At 47.6% G+C, this 23,261-nt stretch overlaps 1 protein-coding gene across 3 annotated transcripts in view; it reads right to left on the reverse strand.

The window, feature by feature from the left end:
- The window catches only part of ANAPC11 (anaphase promoting complex subunit 11), a 75,481-nt gene that overhangs the window by 616 nt on the left and 51,604 nt on the right, over positions 1-23,261 (reverse strand). The window lies entirely within an intron of this gene.

Genomic DNA, 23,261 nt, shown 5'->3' on the forward strand with positions numbered 1-23,261 from the left:
ACAGCAGACTCGCACATTGTTCACTCCACTTGCATACTGCATAACCCCATTCGCTCTACTTCAGATGCAAAGCACTTTACACTCACTACCTGGGATGCATATGCTGCTCACATAGAGTAAGTATAGTTTCCACATATGTGTGTTCCATATCCCACATCGGGCTGGCAGATGGCCTAGGGTGTTTAAACCCTACATAACTTATTGGGTAATCTCATTTAGAGTGAGCTGTCTTTTCATATTCATGGTCTACACTTTGAGGAGGATGCACACCTGCCAATAACTCCACATATACGGTGTGCAAAAAAAAAAAGAAAAAAAAAAATCAACCTATTTTCATCTCTGTAGGAGCCTGGCTTAGTATTTGGTGCACCCTTTTTCAAGTAAAGCACCCTGCACTAATACAGACAACCCTTATATTTTACTGGTCTCAGACGACCATAGAAAGCACTCTAAGTGGTAGCTGTGGAGAGCAGCCTCCAGGATTAGTCCAGAAGCAGTTTGTTTTACCAGTACTAATCATATAGTGAAGGTTAAGTGAAAAATAACCACACAGTGTAGTTATAAAAATATGTATTTATGATAAACACTGACTAACACATTGGTATATCTCCTGCCCGTAGACATAATCACAATATACACAATACTTCAACAGTAGAACAGGTAAGTAGCACAAATACACAGTGGTCTTCAGGGTAGACAAAACCATATACTAATAAAGTGGAATGTGAATCGCGATCTAAGTCAAGACTGGACCCAGAAGACTTAGAAGAGCTGGGGACCCAATGAACCACCCAATGTAAATACCCAGGAACCCTAGGTTGGCCGTGTGCAGAGTGGAAACACGACTGCGTGCTCAATACAAGTCAATGGGGAAGTCGCGGTTGCAAGTTTTCAAGAAGTACCCTTCCCAGAGGACCCTGAAGAAACCCTGAAGAAGACGGAAGGTTGGAGAGTCACTCCACCTGTAGATACCCCAGGAACCAGGATACCTACACCAGGGAAGCCGGTTGCATAGGTGGGAAGTGCCGTTGGAAACCGCTGTAGACCACAATGGAGGACTTCAGTGAAGATGCTGCTGACAAAGAAGGTGAAAGAGTTTGGTGGAATCCAAGGGTTGATTCTTGAAGAGGAGTACCTGCAAGTAGAGGGGACAGAGTCTATGCCACTCTGGAGTGACCAGGAGGCACAGAAGACCAATGACCGTCGATGAATGACTATGCAGGAGAGTTGGCGGTGACTTTGTTGCTGCAGCTGTGGGGACCAGATGAAGCGGTTGATGACCAGGAGCCGTTCACGAGCTGTCCCACGTCGAATGGAGAGAGCCAGGGAGTCGGTGTCCGGCGGGACCACCAACAAGTCTTGGCAGCAGCAACAGATGAATGAAAGCGAAGTAGGTGCAGTGTCGGGACTAGCAAGGTCCATGGGACTCATCAAGTGCAGGAGAGTCAGAACAGGCCCGAGCAAGCAGGGGAGCCCACTGGCGCCAAAGAAGACCCTCAGGAGGACCCAAAGGCTGAAGGCACAGGAGTCGCAAGAGGACCGTGAGCAGATCACCAAGAATGCAGGCCCACGGTGCAGAGGATGCGGTGAGGACAAAGATCTTGATCGCAGGAGATGCTGAAGCTTCTTGGAGCTCAAAGATCTCTGGAGAAGAGAGTCAACAAGTCTTGGCAACAGCAAGTCAACACTGTGCACAGGGGTGCTGCTCTAGTGGGTCCCGATGAGGGATACGGACTTCAAACTTGCTGGGAAGACAGTGCAGGCCTTGAGGGAGTTGCAGAACCAACACCTGTGTTGCTGAGCCTTTCAGAGTCCGTGGGACGTCAGGATACATGGAGTGACTCATTCACTCCAAAGGAGATTCTTTCTGGTGTCTTGGATGGCAACAGGCCTTGATGGAGCACAGGCACAGACGACGCAGAAGGCTGGCAGGACGACGAGACCAGGCGAAGCACGAGTCTTTCAGATGCAGTCTTGGTTCCAAAAGCGAAGTCCAGCAAAGTCCAACATGCCCAGACGGTTGAAGATGAAGTGGTTTCGGATCTGAATATTGTCCCATGACGAAGCTGAACAGCCACCCACAGATAAGCCCTTATGTAACCCAAAAGATAGGGTTGGGACGATTTAGGGGTCCCTCCCAGAGCAGGGGCTGGACAGAGGGGAGGATACACCCATGTCCTTTGTCCAGTTTTGTGCCAGAGCGGGCGCCAGCGGCTCCCTGAACTGGTTCCAACTGGAGTATGTAAGGGGGGTACCAAATGTGCCTTTCAAAGCAGTCCCCCAGACCAATACACTAAGTCCTGCCTAGGAGGTGGTCAAACCTCCCTATGAAAGGAAACCTACTGTTCTACCTTCCCCTGCTTGAGTGGCTCAGCAGCAGGAGGGCAGAATCGGGTAGGTGGTCGGCAGCAGCACTAGCTTGCTTTTAGACCCTGAAAGGCTGGAACCAGGAATATACGGGGGCTCCCTAGGGGAGCCCCCCAGTACAATGGATCCTACATCCAACACTTTAATCGGTGTTGGGGTAGGATTTCAATTTGCTTGATATCAATCATGACCGGTTTCGGTGCAGCCAATATATAGTTAGATATCTAGTAATTGACTTGATGTCCACTATATGTCTAAAATGGCAGCCAGCACTTACAAAGCCCGGAGAATCGACTCCCAGGCTTGTAGGCGGTATCCTGTTCATACAGGGCAACCCAGCACTGATAATCCTGCACCCTGCCTTCAAAATGGAAAGGCCTACCTTAGGGGTGACTAATAAGTTTTAAGTGCACTGACCTCAGATATAAGGAAACATATCTGCTGTGAGTGGTGCTAGCTCCAGCTCACACAGGCTGCAATGGCAGGCCTGTAGTCATAGTTTGAGTGGTTTCTCATGGGTGGCATAACACATGCTGTGGCCCATGGGAGACCTCTGCTGAACCTATGCCCTGGGTACCTTAGTACCATATGCTAGGGACAACTTAGAAGGGTACACCAGTAGCCAATTAGGAAGGTACCAAAGTACTTACCATAGTCCAATTTAGAGAGAGAGCAAAGTGACTGGGGACCTGATTAGCAGTGTCCCAGTCAGACTAGTCAGAAAAACAGACTGACACCAGCAAAAAGTCTGGGTAACCATGAAAGCAGATCCTACTTTCCGACATTCTCCTATAAAATGCCTCTCAACTGCCTGTGCTTTTCTTAATGCCTGTGAAATCACTTAAAGTACTCTTTGAAAATCCCCTCAGGAGAAGTGGATGAAATCCAGTACCAGGAAACCCTTAAATTAGACACTCTAGGGGCCCGATAAGACGATAGGCCTAAGTTTAAGACTTTTGGTATTCACAAAGGGCATTTACGAGTAGTTAATTAGACTTTTCTCACAGTTTAACTTAAGTTTTGGTCTCAGTTAGACCTAAGATCAAAACTTCAGTTAAACTTGGACCAAGGTCTAACTTTACTACTCGTAAATGCTCTTAGTGAATACCGAAAGTCATAAAGTTAGACTATCGTCTCAGTTTACCTTTGTGAATTGGGCCCTAGGATTTGATCAGTCAGTTAATAACTTTATTTCGCCCGACTCGGGCGATAAAAAGTACATTAATACAATCATAAAACCACAAAAGGAAGCATAAAAAATTAGATAACGATAGACAATACAATCATATATCTACATTTGTTACAATATAAAACAAGCATTTACAATGCAATGGTTTTGCCTTTGTTAAAGTTTGAGCTATTGGCAATGCTCTTGACATTATTTTTATTTATGTTTTTTTTTACATAAATAAATGGCATTGTCATTTGCAATGCCACTAGCTTTATCTCTCGCAAATGACACCCACAAACACCTACAGAGAGCCCCCCAATACACACCCACACAGAGCCCCCCACACACTGCGAGCCCCCCACACACTGCGAGCCCCCCACACACACTGCGAGCTCCCTCCACACACTGCGAGCCTTCTCCACACACTGCGAGCCTCCCCCACACACTGAGAGCCCCCCCACACACTGAGAGCCCCCTTATCGTAACGGACCTTCATGCTCTGACTAAATCTAGAGTTGACACGAACACATGCTTGTGCTCAGCTGACTCTCAGCCCCACGATTAAAGCACAATAAAAAAAATCTGGCATCGCACAGAAACAGGGCATCCTAATGCAAGCGCAGGAATCAATTTGGCCATTATAGTGCTGCATGTAGATCTGGCGTTCATTAGACAGAATGAGAGGCACCTTGGTAATGTGATATATAAAGATGCAGGACTGAGAGACCTTGAGCGTTGGAGTTTGTAGGTGTAATGATACTCCTGAGGGGGTGATAGCCACATATAAGTCTGAGTCAGTGGTATTGTGGAAGGAATGATGTGTGAGGTTGGTGAGCTGTGAGGATACACAAGCATGATGAGGGTGACGTGGTGGCTCAACGAGGAGGCTGTCGTGTGGCTTACGTTGGGTAAGTGAATTGAGATAGTGGTGATGTGGTAGAGCGTGTGTGATTTGTTTTGGTTGGGTGGTGGTGTTCTGGTGTACAGAGGAACACAAAAGGTGTGTGCAGGCCAGAGACTGAATTGGACAGTTGTTGGCTGAATCGCGGTGTATGCTTGCAACTTGGTCAGTTGGTATAGGTAGGAGACCCTTTGACTTGTGCCCAGTATCGCTCGTCACCTCCAGTGATCAAGCACAGAGTTGCGACGGCAGCTGTTGAATTCTTAGTTTTGTAGGTATTCTGACTTAAATTGAATCATTTCCCGGTGGTCCAGAGCACTGGGTGAACTGCATCTGGACTGCTAAGACTTCTCTCAGATGTCAACCCGGGCTGAAGACTTGGGCTGTATAGCATTGCCTAACGGATGGGCCGAAGTAAGGCTGCCAGGTGTGTGGATGGATAGGGATCTGGTCTGAGCTGTACTGCCCAGAGATGCGGTTGGTTACTTCTGCTGAAGCCACTCGGGGTCATTGTGCCCGCATGGAGGTCAGAAGAGGATAGGTGGGTGTGGTCTGTTGTCTAAAGGTGGACCCGTCTGTGTACCAGCGGTGTAGGGGCAGGCGCGGTGCGTCCATTGGGGCGTAGGGGCGAAGCCCCACTAAGCCCCATGGACCCACTACGTCGTTACTAGAAGCCAAACACAATTATTTTAAAAAATCGCGCTATCTGCCGGCCGGGAAACCGGGAGACACCCGACCTTCCCGGAGTGCGCAAGGGAAGGGGGGTGGGGGGGAGGATCGGGCTGCTGCAGCTGCGCAAGTGTATTTTTGGGCACAAACATGCCCGCGCATGCGCAGATCGTTTTCTTGTGAATTCCCCCTTAGAGAGAGGACCAGGGGGCGGGCCGCAGCCCCCGGGGTTACACAGGGCGACTGGGCGAGGAGTCATGGTGCCCCCCCAGCCAATCCTGGTGCAGGATTGGCTGGTCACTACATAGCCCGGTTACATATCCCCTGACGGATAGCACGGCCGACTTTGGTGCTGGGAAACCAGGTTCGAGCCTCTTATCAAACCATAAAAATGTATACATGACTTACTTTGGTGGTAAATAAATAGATACTTTAAAAAACAAATAAAAATGATGTTCCGACTAAGGTGTGAAATTGGTGTCGAACAAATACATGTTTTTAAAAACAATTAATATTAATCATGTATCATTGGTGCTGGAGTACAAGGTTCGAGACTGGTATTAAACACTGACAAGCTGTGTGCAAGTTATATGGTCATAAAAATACATGAATGATGGATGCAGGATGGGTGGATGCATGAATGGATGCAGGATGAATGATGGGTGGATGAATGGATGGGTGGATGCATGAATGAATGATGGATGCAGGATGGATGCAGGGTGGGTGGATGGGTAGATGAATGAATGATGGATGCAGGATGGATGCAGGGTGGATGGATGGGTGCATGAATGAATGATGGATGCAGGATGGGTGGATGGATGGATGGATGATGGATGAATGATGGGTGGATGAATGGATGGGTTGATGCATGAATGAATGATGGATGCAGGATGGGTGGATGGATGGGTGGACACATGAATGGATGCAGGATGAATGATGTGTGGATGAATGGATGGGTGGATGCATGAATGAATGATGGATGCAGGATGGGTGGATGAATGAATGATGGATGCAGGATGGATGCATGGTGGATGGATGGGTGCATGAATGAATGATGGATGCAGGATGGATGGATGGGTGGATGCATGAATGGATGCAGGAATGGATGCAGGAATGGATGATGGATGGGTGGATGGATGGGTGGGTGGGTGGATGGATGCATGAATGAATGATGGATGCAGGATGGATGCAGAATTGGTGGATGGATGGGTGGGTGGGTGGATGGATGGATGGGTGGATGAATGAATGATGTATGGATGCAAGGTGGTTCGGGCTCGCTCGCTGCGCTCGCTGCGGTGCAATATGCAAATTAGTTTACGCCTCACCACTTTCAAATGTCACCAGCCGCCCCTGTGTAGGGGGGGTGTTTATATGCCCTTTGGGCTCGCGTCTGGGGTGGTCTGTATCCTCTTCGAGGCGGGGTCTTTGTTTCATGTGGAATGCGGTCTGTGTGCGTTGTTCGATGCGGTCTGTGCCTTCACTGGCGATACGGTCTGTGGTGGGTCTGTTGCTGCGGTCTGTGAACGCGGCCAGTGTCTCACTTTAACCTTTTGATGATCAGCTATACCCCCCAGCCCCCAGTCACTTCTCTCACCTCTCTATTTCCAGCCCTCCGCTTTAGTGCATATCTTAACTCCGCCCCCAGGTCCCCCCCCCCCCCCCCCCCACCTCCACCCCCAATAAAAGCTGAGGTTTGGTCTGCAGTAACCCTGGCAACTTGCAGCCTTCACCGAGAGCATGCCCAGGGCCAGAAGGCTTCTCAGGGGGGTTCAGAGGAAGCCGGGAGCCTGTGGATAGACAGTTTAAGGATGACATCATCCGAGTGTGCGGGGAAGGGGTGGGGGAGCCGAGCGAGGACAGGATAGAAAGGAAGGTGGGATAAACCGGAGAGGGGCAGGGAGGGAAGGAGAGAGAGATACAGAGCGGAGGAGAGGTCAGGAAGGGGGGACAGAGGGCAGGCTGGACTGACGAGTGAGGGAAAAAGGGAGGGAAGGAAGGTGAGTGAGAGAAAGATACAGGGAGGGTGAGAGCGCAGAAGACAGGTTAGAAGGAGAAAGGGTAGAAAGAAAGAGTTGAGAGACAGGAACATAAGGACATAAATAAGTCAGTGAAGAGAGGGGAAGAGAAGCGAGAGGCAGGCTGGAACTTAAGGTTACGGGAGGTGGAGAAGAAAGAACAGATGAAGAGGAGAGGAAGGGAGAAATAGAAAGAGAAATAAAGAAAATGTGCACAGAAAAGAATGCAAGGAAAGAAAAAAAGAGGCAAGGAAAGAAAAAAAGAGACAAGAAGAGTGAAAAGAAGAAGGGACAAGAGAGGCAACCCTACAGCGGCTCGAAGAAACGGATACAACAAGTGAAGAACAAAGGACGGGAAGGAAGGAGGTGCAAATTGGAGCAAGGAAATGAGGCAGGAAGAAAGGAAAGGGAGGGAAAGAAAACAAAGAACAGAGGAAGGAAGAAAAAAGGCTAGAATGAGAAAACGGGGAACAGAGAAATTATGGCGTGACAAAGGAGGAGACTGTGAAAAAAGAACAGGAAGGGAAGAAAAGAAAAGGCTGAGAGTGAAACAAGGGGTGAAAGAAAACGTCATAAAATAGAGAAGTGGAGGGATAGAAATGAGAAATAGAACCGAAGGAGATAAAGAGAAAGGATGTGTTCCATGCTCACAAGGAAAGCTCCGTGGGGACGACTGGACTAATTTATAAGGTGCAGTCCTATGACCCTAGCAACCGGGTCAGATCAGTGAGAGAACAAAGCACCCCCACCCCCCCTAACCCCCCTTCCGGGGAAGTGTGAGCCTCAACATTCTTGGCACATCAGAAGTGGTCAATTGATAGCTTTTTACAAACAAAAATCAGATCAAAGATATTTACTGTAAAAACATCTCAAAGGTATGCGAACACATTGCGTCACAAAAAGATGCTTCAACAAAACGACTCCGTGCAAGTGAACCGGTGAACCCGGGTGCACGCGCCATATGTACCCAGCCCAAGTACACTACCAGGGCGGGTATGAACACAACTCTGCGTCAGAGGGCGGCGCGCATCAGCCCCCTGCTCCACAGGTAGCATCATCTGCTGAGGCCAGTGCTCTGCTGTGAACGTCCAGTGCTAACACGCAGAGTGTGGGCGGCAGCAAGACCGGTTCACTCCCCCCTGGTCACTGGTGGACTTTAGAGTGACATGAGGGCCACCGATTCCACTCGCAATCTAATGTACAGGACTCGCTCCGGTGCCTGGGATGTCCCGCTGGCATAAAGCGCAGGAATCGTATCATAGTGGTCTTTGCATATGCTTGTTTTACGCACCTGCAGAGAGTAAAATGGATTGATTTAACCCGATATTTCTCTCAGTTTCCAGACAGTTCAGCTTTGAAACCGTGAGCAATGCTTGCCTCTTTCTGTCTCAAGCCATTCTGTCTCAAAATAATGCACTAACTCCGAGAACTTTCAGGTTAAATGGATTCATTGTATGCCCTGAATGGGCATAAAAGGCGCGCGGCCTTGTGCCCTAGTACCCAGAGTTTAGGGACCTGTGGTGGAGGCGGACAGGGCCGGTCTCCATCTTTCAGGAGTTGCTGCTGATTCAACGGTGAAGCCCGGCTCGGCTCCTTAGGTGAATTATACCCAGGGGCTCCCCTCACCGCCCCTCAGCAGTGCTGAGCCAAGGGGTCACCTGGTCCCTTATTCTCAATGAACTCCTGTGACATTAAAAACGAGGCCGCTGTTCTGATTGGAGGCCGCTTCAGCCGTCGCTGGTTAGTTTTAAGACGTTGCAAGTGTGAGCAAATCAGTGCTACTACAGCCGTAAAGTTCCCCAGAATGTTATTTTCTACCCGGGCTCAGCACAGGAATGAAAATGAATGTGTTTGATTGGATCGTACACCGCGTCAGCTGCTGAACACCTCAGGATTGTACGCCAGCCATATCCCACTGGGGGACGCTTTGTGACCTATGCAGTCAGTTGTCTCTACTCTTGTACTCATGCGCCACCACCCGCAGGGCTCAGCTGCCACAGGTCGCGCTGGGATGAGGAATCCTTTCTCTGAGTTCCTTCTCTTGTGTCGCCAAGCCTTGGTGTGCGCTGCTCGCCCGGTCACCTGTGCCACTGGTTAGAAGACATCAGGTGTCTCTTTGTTTCATTCGCTTTGAACTCGCTCGTGTTTCTGGCGCAGGTTCTTGGCCCGCACAGCTTGTTCCGTCTCTCATCGACACCGGAGACAGGGCAGCAAATCTGCAAAGCGGAGCTTTGGCGTCCATCAATGATGGAGGCCCGGTCCGCTGGTGGCAAACCGGTAGAGGAAGAAGTGGGGCAAGGATAGGATGCTCAGTGTCCCGGCTCCACGCAGGTTGATTTTCACCGGTGATCCTCAGCAGAAGCAGATCGTTTCTTCACATAGACAACTGCAAACGAATAACACCGCCCACAGTACCTAACTCAGGAAGTAAATCATGGCTGCCACGGCTGTCATCAGGAAACACACTTCATTATTGGATGCGTTTTGCTGTCGCTTGCAACACTTTAACTGCCCCCATAACGGAAGCAGGTTAAACCTGGCAGACAGCCGCAGTTTCGCGTAGTGTGCTTTGTGACACCTTACAATCTACTGCTAGAAAGACGAAAAACAATCGCATGACCTGTATACTCTGCGCTTGTTAAAAGTTGTATTCCAAGGCTGGAAATGCGATGTCAATGTAAGAACTGGTTATCTAGTTTAAATTAGGATGTGAAACAAATTACTCACTCCACGGAGGTCCTGGATAGACTGGGAACTTTAATCCCATAAATAGAGAGAGAAGGGTCGGTTTCTTCTGTTTCTGCATCTCAGGTGTGGGGGCTTCAGCCAATGAAACTGAAAGCAGATACACCTCTGTGGGTAACATATACAGCAGCCCTGCTCTATGGGAACCTGCACTTACCGATTAGGACATGAGCGCCGCTGTTCATCCACCACAGAAGAGGACCCACGAAGAGACGAACCCAACCACGGGGTTAAAACACAGCATTCCCCGTCAGAAGGGAAACTCGCGGGTCGTCTCAGTGCGCTGCAGACTCTCCGTGGTTGAAGTCTATCTCCGGGCGTCCTTTCCAGACCTTACAGTGCTGCAGATATTTAGAGGGATTTACTGCGCCTGCAGATTCAGGGGCGTTCCCGATAATCGGCTTTCGGCTGACGTAGCGTGACGTCGGCAAAAGCCAAAGAATCTCGGGAACGCCCCCGAATCTGGTCCGGCATTGACGGACAGGCCCCTCGTCCAATGGCTAGGCTCCATTTATGGAGCCAGCCAATGAATGACGAGGGCCGACCCAAAGCCACACTACAGTTCTCATCAGGTTTTCGCCTGCGCGAAAAAGATGCGCAGAGCGCATCTTTTCGCCAGGCAAAACCTAAAAAAGTGGCTAGCCGTTATCCTAAAATCAGATAAAAACTGTAAAATTCATTTAAAAGTTGTTAATTAAAAAATAGAATTATGAGGTAGTGCAAATGTCCCCATTGTATAAGCCTCCATAAATTTGTTCAAAGAGGTGCACATATAAGGCTCTCCACAAAATCACTTCAGAAAGTCTCTGCGCTTATGCCACATATCATTCAGGAAGCGCGAAACAGCAAAAACAATAGGGGGGTGGGTGTGAAACTTTAATATCCTGTAGGCATGTAAACAATGCCTGAACCCCAGGTTTCTGCATATTGGGGCTAACCATCGTTTGCGTGGTGTAGAGTATACCGGGCAGAGGAAAACACATGGATTTCAGACTCTACCCCATATTTGCACGCCGGACATTCGTCCTTCTTTTCTTTATCCCATTTACTAGTGAACGTCATAAGTGGAAGAGTCCCCAATCTAAATTGAATATAGAGTTTCCTAGCCAAAGAAGGATAGATCACTTTTCTATATGCAGCCTTCACTTGTAGAAACTCTAGTGTCAGCCGGCCACCGGTGGACCTTTCTTGGAGGATTGTCAAATTGTGGTGCCTGTAAAGCCGCACAAGATCTACCCTGGTTATTAGTGGGCACACTAATTCTGGTGTTTTCCAGAGGTCCTATCTTCCTATCTTGGTACTGAGAACTCGTATGTGGTTAAGCCACGGGATTTTCTTATTAATTAGGCTGGGTAGGACCTCCCTGAGTTCGGCTCTATAGCAGGACAGCTCTGGTGTTGCCCAGAGCCTACGCCAGAATGTAATAGGCCTTAAGGCTATCTCTTCATCGATGGGTTGCAAGCCCGAATCCATACGAAGGGGGACTAAAGGGGTGCTACGAGGGAGGCCCACCAAATGCCTCATGAAATTGTGTTCTATTTTCATGAGGTTAGAGGGCCTACAATGTCCCCACAGTTCGGCCCCATATAGGGTAGCACCCCTGGCCTGTGCTTTATATATTTCGATAACAGGGGCAGCTGGCTTGAACGTGGCAGTTCTGTGCATTTTCATAATCCCCCCACTGTCTGTGTTTACTTCAGGCTTACCTTGGCCAGTTGGGTATCCCATTCAAGATGTTCTGTTAATGTAATACCCAGGTACTCAAAACTCCTCACTCACTCCAAGGGTGTGCCGTCTAGGGATGGATTTGGACGGGTGTTCCTGGGGGGATTGAAGACCATAAATTTGGTCTTAGTTAGATTGATCTCCAAGCCCCTCGAATTACAAAAATCAGAAAAGCCATCCCGAGTGCGTTGTATGCCCGTTGATGTTTTGGACAACAACGAAGTGTCATCCGCGAACATCAACGCAGGCACCCTCCCCGAGACTAGCCTTGGTGCATCGCTATCTTTGACACTGTTTACGTGCTTAACCCCTTCAGTGCTAATGACAAGGGTAACTCGTCATGGAGTTTCCATTGATTTCAATGGAAAGTCAATGGGAAGAGGGGGATGTACCTTAGCAGCCAAGTGGTTAATGAGCCCGTTGATGTAAAGGCAGAATAAAGTAGGGGCAAGGACGCACCACTGTCGAACCCTTTTTTTAACAGGGAAGCGTGAAGAAAGTTCCCCGTGTTTACCACACCTTACTTGGGCGTAAGTCCCCATGTGTAGCCTCACTAGCACATCCAGAAGGTAAGGTGGGATGGCAAGGTCGCACAATACTTTGTATAATTTTTCCCTAGGAACTAAGTTAAAGGCAGACTTCAGGTCAAGAAATATGAGATAGAGGCTGCCACCCTCTATACTCTCCGTCTTCCAGTAAAGCACCTGAAGTCTAAATATCTGGTCAACGGTTGATGTACTTGACCTGAAGCCTGCCTGGTAAGGTCTTAGTATCTCCATATCCTCTGTCTAGCCCAATATTCTATCCAAGATGACCCGTCCCATAAGTTTTTAGCGTGGTATCTATTAGGCTGATAGGCCTGTAGTTTGAGGGTAGGAGAGGGCAACCTTTTTTGTGTTTGGGGACTATCTCAGCCCCTCGCCAGGTGTCCGGGGGATCCATGCTCTTTAATGCCATCTTAATTTAAGATGGCATTAAACAGGGCACACAAGTATGGGGCCCAAATTTTCGGTTCTGTCCGAAAGAGATCCCCGGGTAACTTATCTAGGCCAGGTGCTTTATTAGGATGTAATTTATTAATGGCACATTCTCCTTCACCTAAGGTAATCTCCCAAGCACCTTCCAGTCGATACTCATGGAAGGGCTTCGGAGAGGCAAAAGAAGTGCCCACTTCACTCTGACTAGCATATAGTGCCCCAAAGTGTGCTTCCCAAACTGCGGGCGCTATATTAGATTCTAGGGCGGGTTGCCTTCCCCCAGAACTAACTATTGTCCAAAATGTTTTCAAATCTTTGTCGTTCAGGGCGATCCTAAGGTCTTCCCACTTCTCCGCTTCCCAATTTTTCTTTTCTGTTTTGGTAGTCCACTTATACCTTGCCCTACACTGCTTAATAGCTGACCTGTCCTTTGCCTTAACTGCATTTAGCAGGTCCAGTTTGGCTTTACGGCAACTTAGATTGAACCAGGGGTACTTAGAATCATTGTTTGCCCTTAACTTTCCCACCGGGTAGAATGCATCGAGCAGTTTTGCGGTTAGCAGCTCGTGGATTTTTAGGGGCCTGTCCTGTATCCCTATTTGGGAAGGCTCCTCCTACCTCCCCCATTTCAATTAGCAGTGGTAGAGCCTGATGATATATATTGGCCAGTTTAGGTAGAGATTTCTGAATATAACACCACCTCACTCTCCGCCTATTGTTTGTTAGTATCAGTGCATTTTGCTCAGTGTTAGAGGCTGGTAAAGGATTAGACAAGCCCAAACTCCCTGCTTTTAAGGTCATTACTAGAGCATTAAGGTCACTGTCTTGCCTCTGGTGGACCTTAAAGTCAAGGACCCTGTCCCAAGTTCTAGTTTCAACCAAGATGTAAACAAGCAACGAGAACTGCCCCTCTCTATTGAACGTAAGCTGGCCCGGTCAATCGGATTTGGTCCTCCCATTGCATACCCTCAATGATAGTGTCAGGGTGAGGGAATTAAGTTGCAAGACCAGCGACAACCAAACTTTAACTGGTGGAATCTGTGGATCAGGTATCAACCAATACTGATCCTCCTCAGTGGGCCCATCTAAAGTTGGATCGATTAGAGGCTCAAACTGGCAATTAAAGTCGCCTCCTAATATCAATACAGCTGCTGGACCCAAAGTTGGTATAAAGTGTCCCAACTCTTCTATAGTACCCGATTCTTGCCCATTATGTACAGGTCTAGAGTAAACATTGAGTAAGGCTATTTGTGCCTTTAAGGCAAGTGTTAAAAGAACACATTGCACGTCATCAGTATTAGTTGGAATCTGCTCAGCTTTAACGCCAAGGTGTGTGCCCACCCAGATACTTAGGCCGCCTGACGGTCTCCCCCTTCCCTTCATGGTAGCCAATATGTTAAATGGAGCAAAGCCTGCTCTCCGATATTCCTCCGGGCCCACGTCTCTTGGAATAAACAGTCATCATAATTGTCTACAAAACATCCCCAATCTGGACAGAGGAATTTATTCTTAATTCCAGCCAGGTTCCAGGACAGAATTCTAATACTATCGCCCAGTGCTCTGGCTCTCTGCTGTACCACATTGCCCCTATCGCCCAGGGCCAGCAGGTCATCGGAATCACAGGGATTGCCATCTACCACAGCCAGTTCTCTAGAGGAGTCCCTCCATACTACTAAAGACGATGCATCCGGGGACCCCCTTCCTTTGTAATCGTAGGTGGAATACCAAAGGATGGACCATCGTCCGCACAACTCCCCCCCCAGCTAAAAGGGGCCCACAGGGATCCACTGCTTCCCTCTGAGTCTGGATCTGCCATCGGATTGTGGGGTTTTCCCTATCCTGATGCTCCCCTCCCAGTCAGTCCACCTCCTCTAAACCATCACACCTGTTGTTCACCCTGATGTTAAATTGGGGGTACCTACTATATAGGTCCCATCCTCTCTCCTTTGCGATCTCAGGGCCCGTTTTTTGCAATATCGGTACTACACTATCTATTGGTGATTTTTGTTGCTGTGGATAGAAGAAATCTAGTGGTCGGAGACTAATATCTGTTGGGGCTGTCTGCTGGTTGGTGGGAGTATGGAGTAGATTTCTAACTGAATTGGGACTTTTGAAGTTGATAATGATACACTCCCCTGGTTCTAGCTTCCTTCGTGTTCCCACCCACCCTACTCTTCGCACCATGATTATTTCCCCTGCTCTACCATGCTCGAAATATTTGTATTTTGCAATGCAGAACAGGCATTTATTTCTAAGTTCGAGTGGGGTCTCTCTTGCGTTAGGTGCAGTTGGTGGAGTTCCTGTTAATATAACAACATATGGGGCACATGTCGGGGGGAGATTTATGTAGGGTAGGTTAGATTCACCGGGGGTGTTCCTGTCGACTTGGTAAACGTGATCTACCTGCCTCCTCAGTCCTTAAAGTTGGAAGATTAGGAATAATACTGCATGCATCGACGGGGGGCTACGCTCTATTCTCGAAACATCCCTGGGGTTGTTATTATTCTTCACATGTCTGCCTTTTACTACGCCACCATCCGATGAAGTAGATGGTCCTTCCAATGTACGTTCTCCCTCTACTGCGTGTATTAATGCAAGAGTAGCCCCATCACCGTCACTTGCCATCCCCCTTATATGCTTTGTGGTCGGAATAGGCTGTGCGGCAATTCCCACACCCCCCTGAGACAACAATTTCTCAATTTTATCCAATCTAGTGATTAGAAGGGCTTGTTTAAATCTTAGTGTGTCCCTCACTTTGTCGTGTAAAGCGACCATTAGGTCGTGTGCCCATGGTGGATAAAGAGTGTCTCCGCTAGGAGGTTGATGTGTGGCCTCTTCAGAATCATGCCCTAAACTGCTATCCTCCGTAACCACTTTCTCCCCACAGGGTTTTTTTTTTCCTAGGGCCAGCCTCGACAGTTAACCCTATCAGTGCTGCCGTCAGCCGTTGAACGTTCGGAGCACTACCTGGCTGGTGCTGCGCACGTTCAACGGCCGATGCAGCCCCGCCCGCTCTTTAAAACGGCCGCACTGCCGCGAAAAAACAGCCGCGGTTAACGGGCTAACTTGCATTTGCCGTTCTTGGGGGCAGTTACACCTGGTCTATCCTTGCGCAAGGCTTTTTTGGGGGGAATATTCTGGGTGGGTGTCTCAATCTGTATGACCTCTTGTGGTTGGGGCGTAGCAACGGATATGGATGGATCAGATGTGTGTAAGAATATATCCGGAGTGAGCGACAACCTCCGCTCTGTTAATTCAATCTCTGTGTTAACCACCCCAATAGCCCTCTGTAGCATTTTATCCATCGATGTTTGTGGCTCTGGGGGAACAGAAACAGCTTTATTTCTACTTGGGCCCACCCTTTTCCCCATCTTAACACTCCCCACCCCTTCGTTAATAACGCTAGTTAGACCCTGCAAATTAGAGTAAAAGGTACACTACCCAAAATAGATTAAAACTTTTTTTCCCTACTACCAATGATACGGCAGTCCACAGTCTTTAGCAGGGCACCCCGCAGTCCAAGGTTTTGTTTTTGTGGCCGGAGTTTATTGAGACTGTGTAATTGGAGTCTTTACGCCATCCAGGTCAATATAGCTACGTCAGGGCCTGATGATTATTGCCAAAGAGTCTATACCTCCAAGTCTATATAGGGGTTAATAGAAAGCTTACCCGCACTTTTTCTTCACTGTGCACACGCCGATAACAACTGCTATGGGGGTGGGGGCCCTGCCTCTTCCGGCCTATGATGGGCGCAGACGCCCGCACGTGTCCTGCGCTGCGGGAGCCCACAAGCATTTTTAAAGCGCCTCCTGGCGCTTTTGCGGTGACAGGCGCCAGAGCGGGACTATGGAAAGTGTAGTCCCCTCGGTTTGGCTGGCGGCAAAGCGTGAAGGTGGTCGTCTGTTGCAGACCCCCAGGGACTGTTCTCAAGTGCAGGTAGGCAGCTGGTGGCCAAAAGGGTTCACGGGGGTCTCGCGCTGCGGGAGCCCACATGCGTTTTTAAAGCGCCTCCTGGTGCTTTTGCAGTGAAGCGGTGACAGGCGCCAGAGCGGGACTATGGGAAGTGTAGTCCCCTCGGTTTGGCTGGCGGCAAAGCGTGAAGGTGGTCGTCCGTGCAGCCCCCCCCGGGACTGTTCTCAAGTGCAGGTAGGCAGCTGGTGGCAGAAAGGCTTCAGAGGGGTCCCACGCTGCGGGACCCCACAAGCGTTTTTAAAGCGTCTCCTGGCGCTTTTGCAGTGACAGGCGCCAGAGCGGGACTATGGGAAGTGTAGTCCCCTCGGTTTGGCTGGCGGCAAAGCGTGAAGGTGGTCGTCCGTTGCAGCCCCCCCGGGACTGTTCTCAAGTGCAGGTAGGCAGCTGGTGGTAGAAAGGCTTCACGGGGGTCCCCTAGGATTTGAGCTAAAATACTCAATTATTGTGTCCAACTGGATTTAGGGGAAATGTACTTACATTTAAATGCCAAATGAAATGCGCCTGTTGCTTAGCGGTAAGGAATATGCTACTTACCAGTATGCATCTGTTCTTGGCATAGAGGGCTGCAGAGTTTTACATTTATGAATAGATCGCCATCTGGTGTTGGGCTTGGATGATTGCACTTGTTTTTCTCTTGGAGAAGTCTTTTGTGGTCACGAGACCGATGACTCCTCCTTTGGGTGCTAGTGCGCATGGGCATCGGCTCCATCCTTAGATTGTTTTGCCATAGTAGGGTTAGATGGAGTAGTATAATAGAATACAGAAAGAGATGCCCATGTAAGCGTATCTAAATAAGATAGTGTTGGAACAGACACAGGTTTCCGGGGAGGCAGGGAGGGCATGTACCACTCTGCAGCCCTCTATGCCAAGAACAGATGCATACTGGTAAGTAGCATATTCCGTTCAAGGCATATGGGCTGCAGATGGTACATTTATGACTAGATTATACAGCAGTTGCCACCAGTGTCTGTTGCAACAGTTTGAAATAAAGTTTTTAGTACAGCTTGGCCCACTCTGGCTTGTTGTGTTGCCTGCACATCAACACAGTAGTGTTTTGTGAAGGTATGTGGTGTAGACCAAGTTGCGGCTTTGCATATGTCATCTAGGGGAATGTTTCCTAAGAATGCCATAGATGCCCCTAGTTTACGTGTAGAATGAGCTCTAGGAGGAACAGTTAGTGTTCTCTTTGCTTTTATGTAACATATTTGTATACATTTTACAATCCACCTGGCAATGCCTGCTTTAGAGATAGGATTGCCCTTATGTGTTGGGGAAAACGCTACAAATAGTTGTTTGGTTTTCCTGAATGTTTGTGTTCTTTCTATGTAATACAATATTGCCCTTTTGACATCTAATGTATGTAGGGCCCTTTCTGCTACCGTCTGTGGTTTTGGGAAAAAGACTGGTAGTTCCACTGGTTGATTAATGTGGAATGCTGAAATTACTTTAGGCAAGAATTTGGGGTTTGTTCTAAGAACCACTTTATTCTGGTGTAACTGTTGGAATGGTTCTTGTATTGTCAATGCCTGTAATTCACTCACTCTCCTGAGGGAGGTAATGGCTATAAGGAAGGCCACCTTCCATGTAAGGAATTGTATTTCACACCTATGCATAGGTTCGAAAGGTGGTCCCATTAGTCTGGTGAGTACTATGTTGAGATTCCAGACCGGGGAAGGTGGTAATCTTGGTGGAATGACTCTTTTGAGGCCTTCCATGAAGGCTTTAATTGCTGGCACTCTAAATAGGGATAGATGCTGCCTGTTTTGCAGGTATGCGGCTATAGCTGCAAGATGTACTCTAATGGGCGTGTAAGCAAGGTTACATTGCTGTAAGTGTAATAAGTAGCAAATAATATTTTTTGTTGATGCGTCCAGAGGGTTGATGTTGTTACTGTTACAGTATAGAGCAAACCTTTTCCACTTTGCCGCATAACATGCTCTGGTGGTGGGACGTCTTGCTTGCTTAATGATCTCCATACAGTTTGTAGGTAAATCTAAGTATCCAAATTCTAGGATTTCAGGAGCCAGATCGCTAGGTTCAGTTGTTTGGGATCTGGGTGCATTATTTCTCCATGGTTCTGTGTAAGGTGCATGGGTAAAATTCTTAATTTTTGGTGTGGCACCTGTGAGAGTTGCAGGAGCGTGGTGAACCACGGCTGTCGTGCCCACGTGGGTGCTACTAGTATCATGGTCATTGAATGTTGTTGCAGTTTTCGAACCACTAATGGAATTAGTGGGAGAGGGGGAAAAGCGTATGCAAATTTGTTGGACCAATTTATCCATAATGCATTGCCCTGCGACAGGTGGTGTGGGTACCTGGATGCGAAGCTTTGGCATTTTGCGTTCTGAGGAGTGGCAAAGAGATCTATCTCTGGTTGTCCCCATCTTTGGAAGAATGGCTGCAGTATTTGTTCGTGCAGTTCCCATTTGTCTGCTTAAGATGTCTGCTATCTGATTTTGAACTCCTGGTAGGTGTTCGGCTAACAGATAGATGTTTTGAGGAATGGCCCATCTCCAAATTTCCTGCGCTAGTCTGGATAGTTGGAGAGAGTGCGTCCCCCCCTGTTTTTTAATATAATACATTGCTGTCATGTTGTCTGTTCTGATCAGGACTGCTTTGTTGAGAATCTGCATTTGAAATGCTTTTAATGCTAGAAACACTGCTAGTAGTTCTAGATGATTGATGTGCAGTCTTTTCTCCTGTACACTCCATCTTCCCTGTACTGTATATTTCTCCATATGCGCTCCCCATCCGGTGAGCGATGCATCCGCTGTTAGTATCACTTGTGGAATTGGTTCTAGGAACTGGAAATGTTTGTTGTGTTCCACCACTTCAGAGAGCGGTGTGTGCGGTCGTCTACCAACACCAGATCTGTAATCTGACCTTGAGCCTGATTCCACTGTGTTGCTAAACATTCTTGCAGCGGACGCATTTGTAGTCTGGCATATGGTATTAGCAGTATGCAAGATGACATCATCCCTAATAGTTGCATGAACACTCGTGCTGTTAGTGAGTGTTGTGGTTGAAATCTTTGAATCAATGAGATCATTGTTTGAATCCTGACTGGATTGGGGTATACTTTGGCTTTGTTTGTGTCTATAGTAGCCCCTAGATATTGTTGAACTTTGTTTGGTTGCTGGTGGGATTTTGTGTAGTTCACCGTAAACCCTAGCTGGTGCAGCAACAGAATTGTCTTTTGTGTGTTTTGAAGACATTCTTCTTGTGACTTGGCTTTTATTAGCCAGTCGTCCAAGTAAGGGAAGACATGTATTTGTTGTCTTCTTAGGTGAGCTGCAACCACTGCTAGGCATTTTGTGAACACCCTTGGTGCTGTTGTGACCCCAAACGGAAGGACTTTGAATTGATAATGTTGTCCTTCTACAACAAACCTGAGGTATTTTCTGTGGGCTTTGTGAATTGGGATATGAAAGTAAGCGTCTTTTAGATCCAGAGTAGAAAGAAAGTCCCCTTTCTTCAGTAAAGGAAGTACTTGTTGGAGCGTGACCATGTGGAAATGTTCCGAATTTATGTATGCATTGAGAGGTCTGAGGTCTAGTATTGGCCTCAGCGATCCGTCTTTTGGGGGAATTAGGAAGTATAGAGAGTATACCCCTGTTCCCTGTTGATGTTGTGGAACCTTCTCTATGGCATGCTTTTGTAGTAGTGATAGTACTTCTTGTTTTAACAGTGTTAGATGATCTTGACTCATTGGACGCTGTTTGGGGGGGATGTTTGGTGGGCTGGCTGTGAGTTCCAGGCAATAACCATGTTGGATAATTTGTCTCACCCACCTGTCTGATGTGATGTTTTCCCAGACAGGTAGGAACTGTGATAGGCGTCCCCCGACCGGTGTTATATGGTCTGGGGGGAGCTGTATGAAGTCACTGTTTTGGGGTAGGGGGGTTGCGGTTGTTGTTATTTCCGCGGCCTCTACCTTTGTTGTTGTTACCTCTGTAATTGCCTCTAGAATTACCTTTGGGTGATGTTGGTGTAAAAGAGGTTGATTGCTGGCTTGTGCCTGTATTCTTTGATCCGCCTCTATAGGTGGACCTACGAAAGGAACCCCTTTGAGTTGGCTGTTGCAATGCTCCCATTAACTTAGCCGTTTCTGTATCTTTCTTCATCTTTTCTAACGCCTCATCTGAACCGAAAAGTGTTTTCCCATCAGAAGGCTAGTTCAATAAGGATGTTTGCACCGCTTGTTTGAACCCTGAGACTCTGAGCCATGCATGTCTTAACATGATACTGGTGTTTATGGATCTTGCTGCAGTGTCTGCTGCGTATAAGGCGCACTTAATGGAAGTGTTCGTTATTATCTTCCCTTCTTGTATGAGTTGATCTGCCTTTTTTGATGTTCTTTAGGGAGATGTGTAATGAGTTTTTCTAACTCATCATAATGAGCTCTATCATAACGTGCAAGTAGCGCTTGCGTATTAGCTATGCGCCAGCTGTTTGCCGCTTGGGATGCTACTCTTTTGCCAGAGGCATCTATTAACTTGGACTCCTTGTCAGGAGGAGGAGCTTCTCCTGTAGTTAATGAGTTTGCTCTTTTACGAGCGTTTGTGACTACTAGCGAGTATAGAAGTATTTGTCCCTTGATAAAAATTGGGTCCTTTGGGGCTGCCTTATATTTTTTATCAATTCTTGGGTTTAGTACTCTAGCCCTCACAGGGTCTTTGAATATTTCTGATGTGTGATTGAGGAGACCCTTAAGCATTGGTAGTGTTCCTGATGTTCTTTGTGCAGCAGGTAGTGTTTCTAAAAGGAAATCCTCTATTTGAGGTTCCGCATGTAAATCTACCTTGTGGTATTTTGCTGCCCTATTAATTAACTGTGCAAAACCTGTATTATCATCAGGTGGTGAAGGTTTTGAGGGATATAGTTCAGGGTCGTTATCATTATCTGACACTACATCATAATCTTCCCATGGGTCTGCTTCTGGGACAGTGTCGTCATCATCCCTAGGAAGTTTCCCTTCCCCTGTGTCACTTTCTACATCCGTTTGAGGTGTAGATGGGCGTGATGTATAAGGAATAGCTGGCAGAGTGTGAGGAAGAGGGAAAGAGGGTGTGTCTCTAGGTTGTGGAGAAAGGGGAGGAGTTGTATTTGTCCCCATTGTTCTCTTCTTAGGAGGAGGAGCTTTGTCGTCCCAACTGTTCATTCTTCCTCTTTTTAGGTAGTTTTGTCACCACCTTGCCAGTTTGCGGATCAATAAACAAAGTCTTTTGTTTTGGATCTGTTTGATGCTCCTGTGTCGGTACCAAAGTTATATAACTCTTTTCTCGAAGTCGATCCGGAGCGCTTCGATCCTCATCCAAACCCGATGGCGGAAAAAAACAATCTAAGGCTGGAGCCGATGCCCATGCGCACTAGCACCCAAAGGAAGAGTCATCGGTCTCGTGACCACAAAAGACTTCTCCAAGAGAAAAACAAGTGCAATCATCCGAACCCAACACAAGATGGCGATCTATTCATAAATGTACCATCTGCAGCCCATATGCCTCGAACACTTCGTTATGGGAGATGGTCTTCCCTGAATGAGTAATGCTCAATGAACAGCTGACCAAACTAGCCACAAACATAATTTCAAAAATCGTACCCTTTGCCTGTAGGACTGAAATACCCGATCTCTCAAGCAGAAGTATTGTGTGTACCATCCAAGCAGTACTGCAACAGGCGAACACAGGCTTAGCATGGAAAGAGAGGGTGACTGTGATGAGAAATCAAAACTCCATGACATGAAGAAACAGGAGATACTCTTAGTAGAATCAGCATTACAAAGGGCAGACCTGCTATAGAAATCTTTAGATCGGGTCCAAGTCACTGCTTCCCTAGGGTTTGTTTTTGCACTCAAGACACTTAACGCAGCTTAAAACTTAAATTCAAGTTCAATCAGACTGTACCAACTCTTTACACACACCAAAGGGGGTGGGGAACAACAAACGCTGCGACGCAAAGACAGGGCTAAGGAAAACAAAATTATTTGAAAAAACTGCCCTCACTCACACACAATGTGTGTGACATGCTTCATCATCGGGTCTGCTTACAATACTCCCCCGCGTAGCCACGCAGGGGGCGGAGCATAGGGAGGGGGAATACAAAAACACACTACTCAAAACCAAAAAAATACAAACAACATATAAGTGACATACAGTGATCACAACAATTAGTGTTGTCCGTCCGGACTGGGTAAGTGATAGACTTAAAGTGCAGTTAGAAGGTGCTCATTAAAACTGGCTCATAGGTACCCGCAGGTACTTTATTCATGGGTCCCAAGGTCAGGATTAAAATTAAAGTGAAGGATGTATAAGTGTTTAGGCAGGAAGTCAAGATCCACAAACACTCCTCCTTATACTGCGGTGGTCAACATGTTTCGACCGTTGCTCCGTGCCCTCGATTATATGGGTCACACCGGTCTTCGTCAGGACAGTCTAACTGTCCCAGTCCTTCTACACCTCTTACCTCAATGCAGTGATTGATAGAGGGAACCACGTGGAGGGTACTTCCACACCCGTGGATCGTTATTACTAAAAAGGAAATAGTAATTTTCAAAACAGTATCCATTGTGGTATACTGAAGTAGAGTACTGCTAGGCTTTAATTGCCCCGATCCCTACGTGCTCAATAGCTCAAATCATTAAAAAAAATATATATATAATTAACAGACACGCTCCTGAGACAACATGATAATCGGCATGGGGAAGAGAAGTAGTCCAACCC

This window comes from Lissotriton helveticus, chromosome 7 (assembly GCF_964261635.1).
Source record: "Lissotriton helveticus chromosome 7, aLisHel1.1, whole genome shotgun sequence".
NCBI classification, from domain to species: domain Eukaryota; kingdom Metazoa; phylum Chordata; class Amphibia; order Caudata; family Salamandridae; genus Lissotriton; species Lissotriton helveticus.